Genomic DNA, 17,102 nt, shown 5'->3' on the forward strand with positions numbered 1-17,102 from the left:
AAGGGAAGGGAAGGGGGTTACAGCAAAGACCCTGCCAGGCTTCCACTGGTCCAGAGATTTCGAGGACTCTCTCTCCGTCTCTTTTTTCGCTTGCTCTTCTAGTTGCTGTCCTAATTTGGGACCAATGCAGAGAACTGATCTTTCCCAACTGGCTGGATGAGAACTCTTTAAAAATGGATTCTTGTTCCGGCAACTCATAAGAAGAGGCACGTCAGTGGCTCGGCCAGTGGAAAAACACAAGGCCATAGATCCTTAACCCAGCCCAACCTCTATCCCACCCCCCAATAGTTCAGGTCTGCTTTTTGGTTCAAACTGCAGGCACCTATATTTACTCTTCAAGTCCTACGAGATTTACAGTTAGAGTATGTGGGTGTAATCATTTACCTGCTCTCCGAGGAGCCCCACCCTTTGTGTTCCAGGGCAAGCCACTGTTCTAGGTGAGCTTACGTAGGCATGCCAAACGGCAGTGACTTATGCAAAGATTTAATGGAAAGCCTCCTTGGAAGTGGGTAATTCTAGTGTGCATCTTTAGGGGTGTTGGTTAAATCAGACCTTGTGAACGTACGTTGCAGAATTTGCTGCCATCAAACAGAGGCTGATTGCAAGGAGAGAAGGCCAGAACAATGAGTGAATCATGCAGAGACACAGTGGGCAACCTCCTGGATGGATGAGTTGTCTGGGCTCACAGGCTGTTTCAGTTGTTTCATTTAATTTGTGTAATGTGGGGCACGAGTCTTGGAAATGACGGAGTTATGTAATTGGCATGAATCATAAAGGACCAGCATCCCCTGACAGCAATTTTAAGGTTCCCAGCTTCCTCCTTTCATGTCCTTAAAAAAAAGGAAATCTAGCTCCGTTAAATTTTGAAATGGCACTGGAACGAAACATTTCCATGTTTGTTTCATAATTCAAGGCAAATTGGCTTTACAAACGAACAGCAGCTATATCATTATTCATAATTACGGGCTCTGTAGATAGGCCCAAATTGTGCAGAAAGGGTCGGAGACTTGAAAAAACGTAGCTGCAAAAAAAGGGAAAAGAGACCATTGTGAGCATTCAACACAGCAGAGAAGTGGTTCAGAAAATGCATCCATTCAGAATGCAAGCTAAGTGTATCGGTGTTTCTTCACAGGGAAATTTCCTGTGCTCTTAATCAGTAGTGGACTGGTCCTTTAACTTACCAGGAAACGTCTCGGGGGGGGGGGCACTGGTGGCCAGGATCAAGTTGAGCCAAGTTAGGCCACCAAAGGGTTGTGGCACCAATGACAACGGTTTCTTAGGCTTGTCCGCTGGGCTCGTCTGATTTAAATTACTCCTTTGGCACCGCCTGTACTTCAGGGACTGCATGGCTCAGCTAACAGCAGGGTAATTTTGCAAACCTTCAGGTGGAACCTGGAGAGCTCCCAGATTTACAAGTGATCTCCAGACCACAGCAATTAGTGCCCCGGCAGAAAACAGCAATTTTGGCTTTAGTTTCCTCCCCAAACCCTGCCTTCCCCAGGCTCCACACCCAAATCACCAGGAATTTTCCAACCCAGAGTTGGCGACCCTATCAAGGGTATAGGTATGGGAAACGGTAGGCTGATATCCCCCCAAAGTGGGCTACTGGGAAAACCGCTCCCCAAATCCTCCTCTGTTGGCTGTCAAAGGGTCCAAGTGGTACCCAGTTGCTGATCTGTAATCTAAACAATAATCCCTCAATTGCCCCTGAACCCCTGAACCCAGGTATTTCAATATTGTTCCCACACACCTGCAAGTTTGCCTAAATTTTAGGGCTGTCCCCAGGCTCTGTTGGTTTTAGGGTAGGAACTTGCACAAAACGAGGGATGTGGGGATTTGTAAGTGTCCGTCCGTGATGTGACGTGTCCCATGCCTTTGTTCTGATTAACCGTCTTGTTCTCTTGTGTGTGTGTTTCTCGTATATATATATATAGTTTGAAGCAAATTTCTCTTGGTGTGACTTTTATTTATTTTTTTAAGTTTCTTTTGTCGTTAATTTTGTGGTGGTGGTGTTTTGTAGGGGGTCTGCATAGACAGCCCCCATTTTAATTTCTCAAGGAAATGTTTTGCACATTAAAGAGACAGAGTTTTAAGCCCCACAGGGGGGTTTTCCATCCGCTTCTCGGGAGGGCCGTCACACTCCCTATAATGGTGACAGTCCTGAAAAGATTGTTTTCAGTTCAGTGTATTATAGGAGTACCTACTAATAGTTTATGCTCCAGAGAACATACCTTGTTTAAGAAGACAAAGAAAGTCTTTAAAGGCAGGTCCCTGTAAATAGCTGGTGTATTTTTCCCCCCTATAAGTTAATAGGGTTGGGTTTCCAATGGATAACAGACTGGTTTGGGTAGTAAAACATTCAGTAGGCTAGTAATATACAGGACCCAAGCAAGACTGTTAACAATAGGACATTTAGAAGGTCATTAATTCATAGGGTTGTAATTCATAAGATGGAAGCGACTTGACAGCCCTTAACACACATACACAGTATAAGCATACCTTGGCGATATTGCGGGTTCGCATTAAAGCAAGTCACATAGATTTTTTGTTCCCAGTGCATATAAAAGTTATGTTTACACGATACTGTAGTCTATTAAGTGTGCAATAGTATAATGTCTAAAAAAAACTGTACCGCGATAATAATGAAAAAGTTTGAAATATTGCGAGAATTACCAAAATACAGCACAGACACGAAATTAGCACACGCTGATGTTAAAATGGTGCAAACAGACTTGCTCAAAAAATGCAATTTCTGTGAAGCGCAATAAAGTGGCGCACAATAAAAACGAGGCATGTCTGTAATATACAATCCAACATAGACTTGAATCTGTTTATTCTGGATGGGATTGTGATCCTTGCTTAATTTAAGGGTTTGCCATTCGTTCCATTCGCTATAGGTAATGTAACCAAAACAATTCTAGAAATTTGCAAAGTGAGCCACTGTGGTGGAGCAGTTAGAGTGCCAGACTAGGCCTAAGGGGGCCAGGCTTCAAATCCCTGCTCAGTTGGGAAACTGGCCGGCCTGGGGCCAGTCACACCCTGTCGGCCTAACCTACCTCACAGGGCTGTTGTAAGGATAAAATGCAGGACAGGTAAGCCGGGAAAGCCATCCCCAGCTCCTCCCATTAACTTAAATGGGAGACCCTCTGTGCACCGATATGTACCTTGTGTTTTAAAAGAGTTATTTAAAAGAAAGATATTCCTGTACCACTTTCTGAGAACTAATTAAGTGTTAAAACAAGAGATAATGCAAAACGCAAGCCTCCCACTGAAATTAGCAGCCAAACCTCTGGCTCCTTTCTCTCTAGAACTGCAGTTCCCAAACTTTTTTAGTCATGGAGCACTTTTCAGGAGAGAAATTCGTCACGGAGCACTAATTTTCACCTCGCATCTATATACTAAACTGAACGACAGTAGTATTTTTCTTTCCAATCTCTTCACGGAGCACTAGGAAATGTTTTACGGAGCACTTGGTGCTCCGTGGAGCACAGTTTGAGAACTGCTGCTCTAGAACATACTTGTGGCAGTCTGAGGTCTCGGATTTGCACATTTCTCTGCCCAGCCTCCTGACCTCAGCATGCGGCTAAGACATCACCAGCAGGAGTGCTGCCATTTCCGGGGATATTGCTTCTAAGGATTACTTATAAGTTGGTTCTGTGTCCTGGGCAGAGCTAGATGTAGTCTGCAAAACCACCGAGAAGTGAAAATATTTCAAAGGTGAGGTGGAAGGAGCCCTCCCCCATGTCAGAAGAAGGTTCCTTGTGTGGGGAAAAGTGCCCTCCCTTACTGGAACAGATTCATGAGGTCCAACCCAATATGAGCATAGGCATTCATCATGGTCTTGTTGAGTAAGTCCCAAATAAGTTTAAAGATACTGCAAATTCAACATATCCAAAATTATCTCTTTTTTTAAATTTCCTGATCTGACTGCATAGGGGTTTTACAACGGTCTGATAAACAAATTCCTATCTTGTCTCTTTTAATGTGTAAGTAGTTTTTCTTTTGAATTGATGTCATTCCCCTCCTCTTTTCTTACAAAAACATTAAAAGAGAAGAAATGATATATATTTTTCAAAAAAAAAAAAAAAAGCAAACCGAAAAGAAACCAAACACCCATTTTCTTTCTTTGCCGCTTGAAACCCCACCCACCTACCCACCTCCCTCGGCAGGGTACCAATCATATCTTGAGACGACTCTGTTGCTAGCCACCCTTCGCTGTCGCGGGAGACCTAGCTCCGCCCCCTTGTAAGTTGCATCCAATGGAATGAACAAAAAAAAGTGGTTGTATCTTTTTTTCTTATTATTATTTGGAAAGACAAACAAAACGTCATGTGATCCGAGTTGCACTGTTTTGCATGACGTCTGCGTGAATTAGCATTACTGGATGTGCCGTGAGTTTCTGGAACGTAGTTTTCGTTTGGTGAAGTGCCTTCTCCTTCCTGCCCAACATGCTCACACACAAACACTTGCACCCACGCCCACACACTTGCACACCCTAGTGCAAAAAAAGAGTACCTCAATTCAATTTCTAACTGTATGTGACATCCTCCACTGCCTCCATTTCTTTTGATCCTCTCTTTCTTCTCCACTGTCCCCTACACCTGCATTTCTTCAGTCACCTTTAAACCACTGTCGTCACTGTATTGATGTGGGACTTTAAAAAATTTCCTTGCCTGTGCTGTGTTTGCTTGTCTGTATGGTTTGATAATCTCAGATGTGTTGGCTGGTGGCCCCATGTGGTTAGTTTGTGCTTCTCGTTCTGTGGGCAAACATCAGACTTCTCGCCACGGCTTCTACGTCCCATCCCACCACCCCTTCCATCTTTGCCACATGAGAGTCCCTAACTCGTACTTTGTTGAGGGTGTGTTACCCACCTAGCTTATAGTTTTATGTCCTGAGATTCACATTTATGGTGTGTAGGATGAGGGTAACTGAAAATTAAGACATGTGTTGTCAAAACCATTCCCTTTATAGTTTCAGAGGGTACTCGTGTTGTTCTGCAGTAGAAAAGCTAGATTTGAGTCCAGTAGCACTTTAGAGACCAACATGATTTTGGGGGTATAAGCTTTCGAGAGTCAGTGCTCCCTTCATCAGGTACAAGATGAAAGGAGCGTTGACTCTCAAAAGCGGATACCCCTAAAATCTTGTTGGTCTCTGAGGTGCTACTGGATTCGAATCTAGCTGTTTTTTCTGCAAAACTATATGGTGCCTGATTTCTCACCCCAGCCCTGTGCATTACGAGCCGTAATATCACACACCTGGCTAGAAAAAGTCATAAAATTGTTTCCATGGGGTGCCTAAGATAGGGCTTTTTATTGGACTCGGGCAGAACAGAGTTCCGATCGTACGGAATGACCACAAAGAAAACCTCTGCCTCCTTGCACAATTCAAACAACACCATGAGATTGCTCTTGGTCAATCATAGAGGTCACAACTGTGACAGGAAGGCAGCAGTCAGAGGCTCCAACTAGACATTCCGAGTTACACAGCTGGGTTGGGACATGGGTCCCCAAAAGGCAATGATACCAGAGCTGCCTTTCCCTCCCTCCCTCATTCCATTCTTTGTGAGAGGAAACAAATAACCAACCACCATGTGGAAGGATGACAAACACAGAGTTTTCAGCAGAAAGGTAAAAAAAAATATTGTCAGTCAGTCATAGTTAAGAGTAAGCTGGACAATGAAGAAAGTTGATAGGAAGAAAGTAGATTCCTTTGAAATGTGGTGTTGGAGGAAAGTGTTCCGGATACCGTGGACTACCAAAAAAAAACCAGATCAGTGGGTTATAGATCAAATCAAGCCTGAACTGACCCTAGATGCTAAAATGACTACACTGAGGCTGTTGTACTTTGGTCACATTATGAGACAAGAGTCACTGGAAAAGATAGTCATGCTAGGAAAAGTGGAAGGCAGCAGGAAAAGAGGAAGACCCAACAAGAGATGGATTGACTCAATAAAGGAAGACATGGCCCTCATTGGTTCTTGTAGGTTATCCGGGCTGTGTAACCATGGTCTTGGTATTTTCTTTCCTGACGTTTCGCCAGCAGCTGTGGCAGGCATCTTCAGAGGAGTAACACTGAAGGACAGTGTCTCTCAGTGTCACGTGTGTAGGAAGAGTAATATATAGTCAGAAAGGGGTTGGGTTGAGCTGAATCATTGTCCTGCAAAAAAGGAGTCACTGATAGGATGGAGAAACTTTTGAAAAAACATAACCTACAGTGTTTAAACCCACCAAGAAAATACAACAGATGCTACTATCAGCAAAAGACAAAAGAGACCCCCTCACCTCTACAGGAGTATATCGTATACCTTGCAGCTGTGGACAAGATTACATCGGGACAACAAAACGCAGCATACTAACAAGGATAAAAGAACATGAAAGATACTGCAGACTTGGCCAACCTGAGAAATCAGCAGTGGCTGAACATGGACTGACACAAACAGGACACAGGGTCTTATTCCAAGACACTGAAAGACTGGACAATTCTACCAACTATTTTGTCAGATTGCACAGAGAAACCATTGAAATTCATAAACATCAGCACAACTTTAACAGAAAAGAAGAGAGTTTAAGAATGAATAAGGCTTGGCTTCCTGTCCTGAAAACCTCCAGACTAACAAAGACTACAGTCAACAATAGCCGTGCAGATTTGCTTTGGATTTCACACATTAACAGATCACTTCAGGATACAATGGTTCCATATTAACATACCACACCCTCATTAGCACATTATCTTGATACTTACAGGACAATGATTAGCACATTACCTTTGATACTTTTTGCAGGACAATAATTCAGCTCAACCCAACCCCTTTCTGACTATATATTACTCTTCCTACACACTTGACACTGAGAGACACTGTCCTTCAGTGTTACTCCTCTGAAGGTGCCTGCCACAGCTGCTGGCGAAACGTCAGGAAAGAAAATACCAAGACCATGGTTACACAGCCTGGATAACCTACAAGAACCAATGAACTCTGACTGTGAAAGCCTTTGACAATAACATGGCCCTCAGTTTGCAAGACCTGAGCAAGGCTGTTAAAGATAGGACATTTTAGAGGACATTGATTCATAGGGTTGCCATGAGTTGGAAGCAACTTGACGGCACTTTAACGCACACACACACATAGTAAGAGTAGGAAAATGAATAAATGTAGACAGGGTTTTTTTTAAATGCTGATGGCAGGCACCATTTCCCCCCAATAGGAATCAGTGGAAAGAAGGGTACCTGTGCCTAAGAGATGTCTACTTCATCAGTCTATAAAATTGAACCCCTTTGTTCAATCTGCTTGAAACGTAGGGAGTCTTTAGATTATAGGGAGGACTATGTTCTGGCAAATTTGATGAAATTGTCTTTAGAAACAGCTGCCCTAGACCCTCGAATCGGTTTCCCATTGAAAATAATGGTCCTGAAACGACGGAACCCGAAAAACCGCAGAGTTTCGAATCCCAAACCAGTAATGTCCTACCCAAAAATCAACAATTGTGATAAATACCCCCCCCCCAAATCCCAGGTCTGAAATTTATAATGATTTTTTTTCTTAGAGCAGACCCCTAATTCTGAGCCCCACCTTAAGGGTATTTTTGCTTCAAGGAAACAAAAATAATTGGAATCTTCGTATGCTGAAAATCCAGGTATGAGGCAGAGCGAGTCTGATGACCGCATTTGCTCCACTGCCAACATTTAGTGGGCCAGTACTGTTAGATTACTCCAGGTCCATACGAGCAAGGACTAGGATGGGCCTACCCCTTGCTACTGTATGCCTGGAGCAGGCGTTGTAACCCACGTTCATGGTGGACAGTTCAAAAGGAGGAGTTACCTCTGGATCCACTCTCCGGACCCCTTTTCAGAAAAGAGAACAACTCGTTTCTCAAGCCAGCTCTTGCCAAGAAAATGTCTCCTAAAAACCGTCATGATTCGCATCACCATCACGATCCCAACCCCCTTGTCCTGGGGCAGTCGAAAATACAAAAGATTGGGGCAAAGGCAGGGCTGCCTTCTCCTCGTGTGGCAAAGGAGACCCCAACTGCTCCCCGCGATCCACATGCCTCTTTCCACAACCCTCTTGCCATCCTTCCCCCCTTCCATTCAACCCAACCGCATGCTTGCCTGCCCCCCTCCCACCTAGCCCGCATCCCCCTCTACTCCCTCCACCTTGCACGGAATAATCCTCCCTCTCTGCACCTCGCCTTCTCAGGTCCCGGGTTGCACCCCGCCACCGCCCCATTTTGGTGCTCCCCGATTGGCTGTTCCATAGCAACCATTCACGCCTCCGGAACCTCATGTGCTGCTGTGTGGTTGCCTGGCCAGAGCGCTGTTCCGTCACTGGGAATCCAAGCTTCTTCAGGGCCTCTTTGTCCTTTGGTTGTCGTTGTCCTGTCGTCATTGTCGTCGTCGTGGGTTTCTCCTGTGTTTTGCTTTTCTTTTTTTGATGTCGTCGTCGTCAGTGTGTGCGTGTGTGTACTTCCAGTCGCTGGAAAGCATCGTGGGGCCGCGGCTGACACTCTGTGGAGACCAGACGCCGAGGACCGCTGGCTCCACAGGGCAGTTCGCGGGGGGGTTAGAGGCTAATTCCCAAAGGAGAAGCAGCAGATCTTCCGTGCTCTCCCCCATCACTGACCGCGGAATGATTCTTGGAGGCCTGATGGTAGAGCCTAGCAGCGTCCGGCCCTTTACGTAAACCAGGGTGGGTGGGCTGCTATCAGCAAAGAGGCACCTGTGGTCAAAACAGAAGTCAGTGGCAGAGGTAGGGATTTACCTTCCCCACCGTGACTTAGAGAAGATTTTACGTATTAGAGATGTGATCGCTTTCTTCCAAACCCTCCCCCTCTGGGGTGAAACGTACCCCTCCAGAGACAAGCATTTGTTTTTCTCCTCGCCCCCGCTACGGAGGGAGAGACGGGTAAGTCCCGAGACCCGGCTGGGTTCCCCCACTATCATCTTGGCGCTCTGTGTTGCCCTTGGAGAAATGGTGGAATGGCGGAAGGAGCTATATGGATGATCCTGTGCGGTTTGCATTGCATTTGGGGGGCCTGGCTGTCGGAATCCTGGGAGGTCATTCCCAAAAAAAGGGGGGTAACTTAACCCTAAAAAACAGAATTAAGTCCCCAAAAGGTCAAGACGAAAGAAACATTCAAGGCCAAACGTTATACAATTAAAAGTTAAACGGTTAAAAGGTTATGACAGTGCACAATGTCTATATAAATTTATCATGATGGGTAGCCATGTCAGTCTGTCAGTAGCAGTAGAAAAGAACAAGAGTCCAGTAGCACCTTAAAGACTAACAACATTTCTGGCAGGGTGTGAACTTTCGTGAGCCACAGCTCACTTCTTCAGATACAGCTGGACTGTGAGTCGGTCTGTCCTTAAGTAGGGAAGAGTGAATTAGACACATAATGGCAATGTAAATGTCAACAGCAAGTTTCTATATAAATTTATTACAAGTTAAAATCTAATAACACATATAACACACATATGGCCCTGCAAAAGCCAACCAAATAAATATACTTCTATAACACAATTAGACCTGGAATCATACAATCAAACTCAGACAATACGCATCTCGGCCATACTGCCTTCTTCAGTGACAAAGATTTTTAGTAATTCAATGTATATTTTGTACTCTGGAGTGGTGATTGTTTAGACCAGAGGTTCCCAAACTTTTTGAGTCATGGAGCATTTTTCAGGAGAGAAATTCGTCACGGAGCACTAATTTTCACCTATATACTAAACCAAATGACAGTAGTATTTCTCTTTCCAATCTCTTCATGGAGCACTAGGAGATGTTTTGCGGAGCACCAAGTGCTCCACGGAGCAGTTTGGGAACCTCTGGCTTAGACCAGGGCTTCTTAAACCTTTCCCACTCACGATCCCTTTTTGCCAGAGAAATTTTTACGTGACCCCGGGTATATAGGTATACAAATCAAACATTTACTGATAATAAATCATAAAGAAGTTTATTTTAAAACAATTCTTTGGCATACATATAATTTTACCAAGTATTTTACCAAATTTTTCGCGACCCCCACATGGGGTCACGACCCATGGTTTAAGAAGCTTTGGTTTAGACCACTGAAGAAGGCAGCATGGCTGAAATGCGTATGGTCGGAGTTTGATTGTATGATTCCATGTCTAATTGTGTTATATGAGTATATTTATTTGGTAGGCTTTTGCAGGGCCATATATGTCTTATAAGCGTTATTAGATTTAAACTAGTAATAAATTTATATAGACATTGTGCACTGACATAATCTTTTAATTGTTTAACTTTTAATAGTATAACTTTTGGCCTTGAGTGTTTCTTTCTTCTTGACCTTTTGGGTACTTAATCCTGGGAGGTCAGCCAAAAGAGGGAAACGCTGCCTTCTGGAAATGGGGGAAAAGCCAGATAAGATTCCAGTCCCAGCTCCCCCCTTCTCCCTAGACTTTGTCCCTGATCCGAGGCCCAGGGCTCTCCTCCTCCTCCCTACAAAACACACGGCCCCGCACGCCTGCCAACTCCGAAACGAGCAGAGGAAGAGGAGGTCTTGCAAGGGCTTTTGCTTTGAGCAGTTCAGGTCGAGATGAGCTTATTCTAAGTAATCTGCAATGAATAAAAGGCCACGCCTCCCCCACCCGAGAATGAAAGTTTCCTTTCCAAACAGGGCACACTAGACTGGCCAAGCAGGCACCAACCCCCCCCCCTCCACGACTGGAAAGGGTGGAGCATCCCACTGCAGGCTGGGCATGCATGTGCCCTGAGCTGCTGGCTTGCTGGCCAGCCGGCAGGCACGTATTCACCCGGAGTCACCAGCCTGCCAGGTGGTCCGGGCAGTGGCGGTGCTGGTGGTACCACAGGACTGCCTGCTTTTTGTTCCCCTGGTGCTTCCCCTTCACCCTCGTGCCCACCCACTCTCTCTTCAAAAGCCTGTTTCAAAACTCTGGGGAGTTTTTAATGTGGAGTGTGTCTCTGTTGACGTCATGGGCTCTGACCAATAGGCCACCCTCCACAACCAGTATTTCTGTATTCCTTCTCCCCCACCCCAAAAAAAAACACCCAGAATTGGGTTGACACAAACAGGGAAAATGTATATTTGTTCCACCCCTCCCCTCCAACGATACCTCTGCTTTGGCCCTCAATTTTTTTGCATCGCCAGAAGTTGTCAGGTGTGAGCCACCCATTTCGGAGGGCGCAGATCAGTGGCTGGGGTGGAATTGATGTGGGGCGGGCTGGGAGTCGAACCCAGGATTCCAGGCCAGCCAGCCTCCCTTCTCTGCATGTCTTAGGCTACCAGCCAGCTCCCGGTCTCTGTTAGCCAGCAGAAAAAGAAAAAACCCACCCGGAAATAGAGTTCGGATTAATATGTCCCTTCTGTTTTTGTCTCTCCCCTGCCCCCTTTTCTCTCTCCCCCCTCCTTTTGTTCTTCTTTAGGTCTGGAGTTCAGTGAAGGAGCAAAGAAAGCCCCCTTCCCGACTCTCCCCCACCCTCCTATTTCCCTTCCTTTCAATAGGTCTGAGAAAACTCCTCACACCCCAAGCTCGAGGGACTCCGCTTTCCTCCCTGGCTCTAACGGGAACAATCCTCCACTGTACCGATCGATTCCCTCCTGGAGGTCGGAGCTGACCAAACCAGCCCGCCACGTCCTTCTGTCCCAACCCACTTAGATGTAGGGTAGCCAACCTCCAGGTACTAGCTGGAGATCTCCTGCTATTACAACCGATCTCCACTCGATAGAGATCAGTTCACCTGGAGAAAATGGCCACTGGAGAAAATGGCATTGAAGTCCCTCCCCAAACCCCACCCTCTTCAGGCTCTGCCCCCAAAATCTCCACGTATTTCCCAACCTAGAGTTGGTAACCTTACTTAGATGCCACACTCCCTTGGCATGGCCAATCCTGAGGGCAAAACCCTGGCACTCAAAGGATCCGGAGAGGCCCAGCTCAGGTGCCCAAGCCAGAAAAACCCTTTTGCAAGGGAAAATCGAGCTTCAAGACGGAAAGTCAAAGGGAGCAGGGGGAAGAGGCAGTGCGAGATTCTTTTGGCCGAACTGTTTGCCTCTGCTGGGCAGATACTGGGTCTGTTGCCACGGGTCGGTCACGATCATGGATACCAGGAGCCTTCCCTTGACGCAAGATCCTTAAAGGCTCTTCTGACTTAGGAAGGATCCTCGTACCGTGCCTGGGGGAAGCGTCCCCGTTTGCAGAATGGATCTGTGTGACCCAACCCATTGGTAGGAGAGACTAGGTGCCATTCTGAAAACCCAGCAGTCTTCGAGGTTCTCGTCCAGAGACTTTCATAGAATCCTAGAATCACAGAGTTGGAAGGGGCCATAGAGGCCATCTAGTCCAACCCCCTGCTCAATGCAGGATCAGCCTAGAGCATCCCTGACGAGTGCTTGTCCAGCCTCTGCTTAAAGACTGCCAGGGAGGGGAGCTCACCCTAGGTAGCTGATTCCACGGTCGAACAACTCTTACAGTAAATTTGTTTTTCCCTAATATCCAGCCGGTATCTTTACGCCTGTGATTTATACCCATTATTGCGAGTCCTATCCTCTGTAAGAGGCAGCTGAGAGCGAGCAGTATGGCCATTCTACGAGCTTGGGGAGGACAGATTTTTTGAAAAATTATCCCTTCCCCAGTCAGCATCTCACATTAGTCTAGACGAACCCTGGGAGCCAGCTGAATCCCCCCTCAGACCAGGGAGAGGAAAGAAGGGGGTCTCTCTCCTTTGTCTCTCAGTGAGAACTGGAGGCAGATCTATGGTGCGCTTCACAACCAGAAAACATTAAGAGCATGGAAGCATAAGAACCAGCCACCAGCAAAAGAACCCACTCCCCGGAACTCTGCAGTTAGCTCAGAGACACACCTGGCAGCCTCCTCCAAGGGCGGGCCGTTGCACTGCTTCTTTGCGCTGGGATCGATTGGAACATCCCCCATCATACCTGGTGCAGAAATAAAGCAAAACGGCTCCCTTCCCCCAGATGAAACGGACCGCCCAAAGGCAGAGCCAGTGCCGCAAATCATGCAGAGCGGCAGCAGGCAGGCTCCCCTGCGGATAGGTCATTGGGAATCCCAGGAGTAAACCAACCTGTTTCTTCCTGAACACGAGTGGTTCTCGCAGAACGCGGTCTGGGAGTTAACTGTTTTAATCCTGCTCAGGACAGGTAGGAATGCAACAGATTTCCCCTGCCTCCCGGAAGTGCCGCAACTAAACAACTGCGTAGTTGTTTAAGACACAGGAGCGCTGCTAGGGGAATAGTCGGCAAACTTACTGCGAACACGCTCCCCTGCTCCATAAGCGCATAGGAGCTCTCTTGGTCCTGTCCCCTGGCACTCTTTAGGCAAGCGTGAAGTTAAATCTCTTCCCCTCTCCGCCCAAATTCCCTTCTTACTCTTTTCTACCTGGAGACTTCTGGTGAATGGGTGATACTCAGCTTGTGGGGTAGGACGGGGGGTGTCTGGGTGGAAACGAGATTCCTCACGTAAAGGAAAAAGACTCCTCCCCAGGTTTGCTGTCCCCACTCAAGGGCAAGCAACACAGCTGGTATGGACAGGGGCGGGCTGGTATGGACAGGGTTTTCACAGCTACACCCCGGAATGGCGCAGATGGGCATTTCCAGCCTGTCGGATGCAGAATCAAGACAGTGTTGAGGAGCTCGAGAGGACCTTCTCGGGAACCCAGAACGGGCTGACGACACTGGTGAAGGGGGACCTGGCTAGGGAAGCCCCTGGGAACGATGCACAGGGGCCTTTTCCAAAGAAGGGCTGGGTGCAAATCCCACCCTCAGAGTGTCCATGCTTCCTCCCAGGATCCCTCTGGGCTTGCCACGAGATGCGTTTGAACCAGGAGGCAAAAACGCGCTCAATTTACCACCCCCTGCAACAGCCCCAGAGCTGACAAAACTCCAGATCGGGTATCAAGGCATCGAGGATAGGGGACCTGTGGAAACACCCAGCTGCCCTACCTCCTCTTGGCCTGCCCACTTTGAGCATACCTTCCTCCTTCCCTCAAAAAAGATGGAGGACAGCTGTTGGACCGACCGATAGAGGCCTACAGAAAGAACTTGGATCTGGTCACCTTTCAACACCCCACCACACACGAGCGCACACCAGGCTGGCCAACGCCATCCCAACTCCTGCAGAAGTCGACACCGAACTTTCCCAAAGTCCACTCGGCCCACGGTTTTGATCCAGCCAGTTCCAGGAGCTTCTATTTCTTGCTCAACCGCTACCACCACCACCACCATCATGCCATCCACCATTCCCCTTCCGAATTCTCGAGTGACTATTCACCCCTCCCGGCCTCACCTGGATGCCTGCCAGATTCTCTGGACCCTGCGTCTTCTCCCCTGCTGTACCACACTCCAAAGACCGGGCACAACCCCCTTTCTAGTTGCTCATGATCCCAATCATTCCCTGCACGTCTGAATCGTTTTGTGTTTTTGTTTTTTAAAGGAAGAAAACGCGTCACCCCCGGGAAGCAAAATCAAAGGGGAAAAAGAAGAGTATCCCATGCTCCTAATTCTGGGGGATAGGGTTACCAGGTCCCGTCCCCCCAGCTGCCAACTGGGGGCTAGGGTTGCCAGCTCCAGGTTGGGGAACTGCTGGAGGTTTAGGGGTGGAGCCTGGGGAGGACAGGGACCTCAGTGGGGTACGGTAGAGTCCATGCTCCAAAGCGTCCCTTTTCTCCAGGGAAACTGATCTCTGTAGTCTGGAGATGAGCTGTAATTCCAGGGGATCCCCAGGTCCCACCTCGAGGCTGGCGTCCCTAGGGGAGAACCAAGTTGTCTAGAACCGAGCAAGGGCCATAACCGGATGACAGTCACGCTGACCCTCCGAGCAGTTTGATAACTCCTTAATATTCCTTCAGTGCTGCAGTTCAGATGGATGGGAAGGGGACAAGAAAAGGAAAGGTGCAGAAAAAGCAACCTGAATTACCAGGGGGCTGGAACAACTGCCCTATGAGGAGTGGTTAAAAAGCTTAGGGCTGTTTAGCTTGGAAAGAAGGCGGTTAAGGGGAAACATGATAGAGCTCTATAAAATTACTCATGGTATGGAGAGAGTGGACGGGGAGAAGCTTTTCTCCCTCTCTCATAATACGAGAACCCAGTAGTTGAAGCTGGAGGGGGAGAGATTCAAAGCAGATAAAAGGAAGCATTTCTTCACACAAGGCATAGTGGAATTGTGGAACTCCCCGCCCCAGGATGTGGTGGTGGCTGCCAACTTGGAAGGCTTTAAGAGGGGAGTGGACATGTTCATGGAGGAGAAGGGATACTAGTCATGATGCATACCTATTCTCTCCAGGATCAGAGGAGCAAGCCTATTATATGAGGTGCTGTGGAGCACAGGCAGGAGGATGCTGCTGCAGCCGTCTTGTTTGTGGGCTTCCCAGAGACATCTGGTTGGCCACTGTGTGAACAGACTGCTGGACTTGATGGGCCTGGGTCTGATCCAGCAGGGCTTTTCTTATGTTCTCATGTAAGGGACTCTGTTCTCACCGAACTGGGGACAAAAAGGGACACACTTCGGGGACAGAACCAGCATTGAAGACGGCCCGCACTCCGTGGCAGACGCCCCCCTGAACTGGATTCTTAGCCCGACACCGCTCAGAAACCCGCTTCTTCAAGTTGCAGCAAGAGAACCCCCCTCCCCGAACACTTCACTTGTCCAACTGCTGTTTTCCCTCCATCACCATCCCGGCACACCCTCCTTGGTTACTTGACATGTGTGGTTATAGTCTATCCTTCAAACCCACGGTCCAGTCCAAACGTCCAGCTCACGGTCCAGTCCAAACATAGGCGTGAATTTCTATCCCACCCCTCCAACTGCGAAGAATTTCACCACCTACATCTTTTCCCATCTCCAGCCTTCAAACCTGTATTTCTGTTTATCCGAGTCCCCATAACGCAATTGTAAAAAACAAAAAAACCCTACAAAAAAGCCCCCAATCCTAACACGTCCTCTGTCTATGCTCAGAAAGCTCTCATGCCCACCCCAGCTCCGAAATCAAGGTTATACCATACTGAAAGAGAAGAAGAAAATAATATGTTTACAGTCTCTTTTGCTGATTCAGTAATTGTAAATAATTCCAGGAGATTAGTTGCAATGAAATTTAAAAAAAAGGGTTTTGATCCATTGCCATTTTACCTTTTCTGATTTTAGAGGATTTTAAAAGCTTTCGTTTCTTTTCTGTCTGTCTCTCTCTTTCTCTCCCCCTTTTTTCCTTTGGTTTTCCCTTCTGGGGTGGGAGGTGGTTTTATTACTCGGTCATTTTATTTAGAAGGACAAAAAAAAAAAGGAAAAAAATATGAACTTTTAGCGACGGGGAATAAAAATCAAGAGTTGGATTATATGTTTCAGATGATATCGCTTAAGTTATTGATTATTTATTGCTGTTTACTTTTAATAATTTAATTTTTTTCTGTCTAAATAAAACAAAGTGGAAAAGCAAAAGCAAACGGTTCTTTTGCCCTGTCTTTGGGGTCGCCGCGTAACGGTTGGGTACTCACTTTTGGGAACGCTGTCTCGTTCCATCCATTTCTGAAGCCCGTTTCCCACCCTGGTCAAATGCAATGGACGAGGGACGCTCGCGAGCTGGACAGATAAGAACATGTTTCCTCAACCTTTTTGAGCCTGCGGGCACCTTTGGGATTCTTACACTGGATGGTGGGCACGAACCACAAAATGGCCGCCACAAAAGGTACAGCCAACTACAAAATGGCCGCCATAAGAGGCGGAGCCAACCACAAAATCTCAGGGAACGGGGTCACGTATAACTCTAACGGTAACTCTTCAACATTTCAGGCAGAAGCTCTGTTGAAATGAACAGATTGTTTAAAACTATTTTCTTGCATGCACACCTCTTCACTCATATTGTAGAAAATTACCTTTGGGCAATTTTATTTATTGTTTTTATTTTATTCGATTTATACCCCACCCTCGTATCCCGGCCAAAGCGGATAAGATGTATATCAAACATAAATGAATTTCATGTTTAGACTTGGTTCCATCCCCAAGATATCTCATTATGTAGATGCAAACGTTCCAAAATCCGAAATACTTCTGGGCCCGAGCATTTCGGATAAAGGATGCTCAACCTGTGTTATGGGAGGGGAAGGGAGGGA

At 47.0% G+C, this 17,102-nt stretch overlaps 1 protein-coding gene across 2 annotated transcripts in view; it reads left to right on the forward strand.

Moving 5' to 3' along the window:
• Positions 1 to 4,240, forward strand: part of CELF3 (CUGBP Elav-like family member 3) — an 88,040-nt gene extending 83,800 nt beyond the window's left edge. For both annotated transcript variants that reach the window (XM_056852387.1, XM_056852388.1), the window contains exon 13: positions 4,170 to 4,240. The gene's annotated coding sequence lies outside the window, so the exon portion shown is untranslated. The remainder of the gene's footprint in view (positions 1 to 4,169) is intronic.
• Positions 4,241 to 17,102: the final 12,862 nt, after the last annotated feature.

Source organism: Euleptes europaea, chromosome 7, assembly GCF_029931775.1.
Source record: "Euleptes europaea isolate rEulEur1 chromosome 7, rEulEur1.hap1, whole genome shotgun sequence".
NCBI classification, from domain to species: domain Eukaryota; kingdom Metazoa; phylum Chordata; class Lepidosauria; order Squamata; family Sphaerodactylidae; genus Euleptes; species Euleptes europaea.